Below are 4,714 nucleotides of genomic sequence, written 5' to 3'. Positions count from 1 at the left end.
GCCTGTCCTGTGACTTGATGCTCTCTCTCTCTCTCTCTCTCTCTCTCTCTCTCTCTCTCTCTCTCTCTCTCTCTCTCTCTCTCTCTCTCTCTCTCTCGCCTCTACACACACCCTCCCTCTCTCTTTCTCCCCGTTGAAGCTTAGCACTGTCTCTGTATGTACATTGACAATCCAGTGTCAAGATGCAAAGGCTGCCAGTCTGGATTTTATTTGGCACATGCGGATTAGCAGCCCCCCCCCCCCCCCTAAACGATGCCAGATAACACCGTTTTGCCCCCTAAACCCTCTCTGATGATGCTCATCACTTCATTCCCTCACTAAATGTCAGTTCATCTCGTTGGTTGTTCCCTCTGTCTTCTCTGCAGGTGAACCTGACTGATCTTGTCTCTATATTGTTTGCTTCAGTGAAGTAAAGGATGATATTCAGACAGAATGTACAGGAGATTTAAATATGCAAACTCATGAGTAACCATGCATGCATGAATACACATGCACACACACACACGCACACACACGTACAACCACAGCCACACACTCACCGCCCCCTCTCCATCTGGTGAGAGCAACAGAGAGTCAGGGAGGGGAGGATGGAGAGGAAACGGAGAAGATCTAGTGTGCTACAAGAGAGTGTAAGATAAAGTGAGAGGCGATGAAGGGACTCATTGTGGTTTTTAGTTTTCTCTCACACATCAAAATGGCCCCGTGCAACACCTGTCATAGTTCATTCCACACTTTTAGGTGTTTTTAAGCACCCGATCAGCACAGAGGACACTTGTGATGTGTGTGGGATGATGTTTAAGTCACAGGAAGCAGCTGCAGCACTCATTTCCACTGTTGTCAACATTTTATTCCCATTAGAATAAAGACTGAAAACAGACGCGGATGCACGGTTTCACATCATTTCTCTGTAACATAATTGTTGCAATCACATTCAACACTTTTCCTTTTTGTGGAATAACAGCTTCACTTAAGTTGATTTGACTGTGATTGGATCAATTTTGACCAATCACAGCGTCTTACTGCTAAGCAGCCATGTGTCTATGTGTCTGGCTTTATTTAATCTGGGCCCTTTGTTTGCCTACAAGGATGCTGATTGGCTGAGCGCAAGATGCCACGAGCCAATGAGACATCAAGCAAGGTGAATCCCTGAGAAATGTTTTTTTGAAATGGGTGGGGTGCTGTTTGCATCATTCACCCCATTTTTCTAATAATATCCTGAAACAATGGGACGCCATCTGCTCTGAATCCTCTTAAATAGGGTTTTAATTCGGGCCCACGTGGCCCTGTTTCAGACAAAGCTCAGCCCACACAGGAACCCCCACCCTCACACCCTCACACACACACACACACACCGCAGACAAAGGTGACCCCACCAGCCCCTGATGTTTTCATCCAACAAAACTCCAGAACAGCCAACGTGACATATATGACATTCAGTGGACGGATTTACCCCCAGGGCTGATATTAACACCCAGTCTGCGCCATATGCTGGTCACCCATCACACCCACTCTCTGACACTTGAATGCCTCTCTGATATTGAGCCATGAGGAAACCTGATCAGCTGCCGAAATGACTGGCAGGACTTTGAAGTCTGTCTCGAGAAACACGCTCATCATGGTCTCAGTTTGCTTTGTGTTGTTCGAACATGACTTAAGATATTAAGTTTATCATCACATAAGACAGAAAAGGAGCAAATCCTCATCATTGGAAAGGTGAAATCAGACAATATTGGACTTTTTTTGTGCAGTTTGCACATAAGTTTATTTTTTTAAGATACCAAAGAACTCCCATCCATCCATCATCTTCAACCGCTTGTCCCTCACGGGGTCACGGGGGGCTGGAGGCGATCCCTGGACAGGACGGCAGTCTATCACGTAGAGACAGACCGAGACAGACAGCCATTCACACTCTCACCCACGGGCAATTTAGAGTCACCAATTAACCTAACACATGCATGTCTTTGGACTTTGGGAGGAAGCCAGAGAACAAGGAGAGAACCCCTGCAGACACGGGGAGAACATGCAAACTCCACACAGAAGGGCCCCAGCCCGGATTCGAACCTCTTGCTGTGAGGCAACAGCCCTAACCACCACACCACCCTCGCCAAAGAACTTAAATAAGAAAAAATAAACAATTAAGATCCACTTCCATAAGCCAGTCACCAGTGCCCACATTTACTCGTAAGCAAATAATCTTCCTTTGTCGTAAGACACATAAAAACACACACACACACACACACACACACACACACACACACACACACACACACACACACACACACACACACACACACACACACACACACACACACACACACACACACACACACACACACACTCCAAACTGTCAGTTATTAGGCTTGTAGGGTGGGTTTCAAGACCCATTTTTCTCCCAGAACCCCCATAATCCCTTGCTGGGTCACACAGATTAAGGACTTGTCCAGAAGATGAGATACAGTGTTTCCTGGCACTTCACCCTGTGAACACACACACACACACACACACACACACACACACACACACACACACACACACACACACACACACACACACACACACACACACACACACACACACACACACACACACACACACACACACACACACACACACACACACACTCACACACACACACACACGTTCAGTGCTTGGACTGTGGCCCAAAGCTCTCACTAATGTTCCAGAGTAGTTGGAAATCTAATTGTTCTTACACGTTACCTCAAATCAAAGCAAAAACTCACTTTATTTTTGTGTGGAATACACCAATAATTTCACCAATGAAATTGAAATGACAACACAGTGGTCGCCTGACTTAAAATCGCTCAGCAGGAGAAAAAAATCTGCACTATTATTCTAAACACACACTCAAATCTACCTGTCAGTCTCATTTATGTGCAGCTTATCTCCTCCTTGATTTGTTGGTGGCTGAGATGATTTGAAAGAATGGAAACGGCAAAACACAAATGCAAAAATGCAACAACAAAAAAATACAAGACGACTAAAAGCGTTTAATTTGCCACCGTAAAACTCCAGAAGACACAACAATGCTCACGTCCTAACCTAACCTAACCTAAAGAGATTGAACGTCAGGGGACAGCGACATATTTGACGCAATTCCTCCATCAAAAAAAACGTGAGTGATGAAAATGTGATAGGACACAGTTCACCAAAGATAAAACCATGTATACAGCCTGCCGTTTCAACCTTAAACAGGTGCTTTTTTGTGTGAGCAGGTCTGTAAATGTCAGTTTTGAAGCATTGCGTTCAGCGTTGACCCACGCTGAGACATTTCAGAGAGAGCTCCTGCTCAGCTGCACACACTCTCTCATCTGCCTCCACAACTCCACATTAAGGGGAGTGCCTGTCGAGTGCCTGTCTTCCCTCATTACAGTGGGACGAAGAAGAGAAAAGTGGAGCCCAAACGGGGTCGTCCCAAAGTAATGAGGACATCGCAGCTCCTTCATGTCAGAAGATGTGGAGTCAACGGGAGAGAGGAAACAGAAGAAGAGGAAAAAGGAGGACGCGGCGGTCTCTGAACACTGGCTTCAAATTGATCGCAAACTTCAGTTTCAAAGATTTCCACAACAAGCTCTCGTGACGGTCACATCCTCAACATCAGAGGATCTCAGCCTGATAGCGGCTCTGCTATTGCCATGGAGACGTCTGACACCGACTAATTCAGATCTTTCAGCGATGCTATCTGTTCCTGGAAAACTTCTCATGTGGCCTAGTAACAGTTTGAATCCAACCGAGAGACCAAAAAAGAGTATAAGATAGCGTGAAAAGTGACTGGCAGAAAGAAATGTTATCAGTAAAATGATTTCCCCTCCTACGAGCAGCTCAGCTGAAGGCTGGAGCTGTTGACACGCAGCCAGTGTGTTAAAAGCTCTCTGTGCTGCAGCCTGAAAGCATCGCAGAGAGATAATCTTGTGGACAGTTAAGGTGGGGGGGTAAATGAGTAAGAAAGTAGTTCCCTGTGAAAAGGGGTAAAGCAGCAACAAGATGCACGTCTTCGGAGTTTTATGAAAAACGCCGTGCTTTTGGCAGCGTTTCACACATGCAGTGCCACCCTGAAATGATCTAGACATCACCCAGAGGATGTGAGAGCGCGGACACCCTTTCACCGAAAAGGCCGTGTAATAAACGATTGAGCTCACGTGTGAATAACGCAGCTCACTGTGACATTGATGAGGTTTCTAGCATCTAACGCGAAACTGGAAGAATCCAAACATCTGGAGGGTGATTTACACGAAGACACCAACAGAAATGTCTAACCGGAGAGACAACCAGACTCTGGCAGAGAAATATTTACGCCACAAAAAAGAAGGAGGGACCATGCGCCGACATTTCAAACAATGGCGGTGAAAGGTTCACGTTGGTGTGATGCGGAGGTGGAGTGTTTACTGCAGATTTGGTCGATGAAAAGATTCAAAAACAGTCGACAAGACGCACAAAAACTCAGAGGTCTGTGGAAAGATTTGTAAACAAAGCGACGCATCGCCATGACGTCATCAATGCGTGTGACGTGTTACGGCGTGATGACGTATAGGCAGCAAGAAGCATTCGCCGAGGCCCAGGTAGTGTGAGTACAAACGGGCCTGGAGGGGGGGACAAGGACCCTAAAGCACGGGGCACGGTACGGACGGACAGTGTGCGTGCGCCCTGACTGACGTAACACAGACACTAACACTAAATAAACAGGCGGTACTTAGAG

This window comes from Echiichthys vipera, assembly GCF_963691815.1.
Source record: "Echiichthys vipera genome assembly, chromosome: 23".
Lineage (NCBI taxonomy): Eukaryota > Metazoa > Chordata > Actinopteri > Perciformes > Trachinidae > Echiichthys > Echiichthys vipera.
This window is presented reverse-complemented; position numbering follows the sequence as displayed.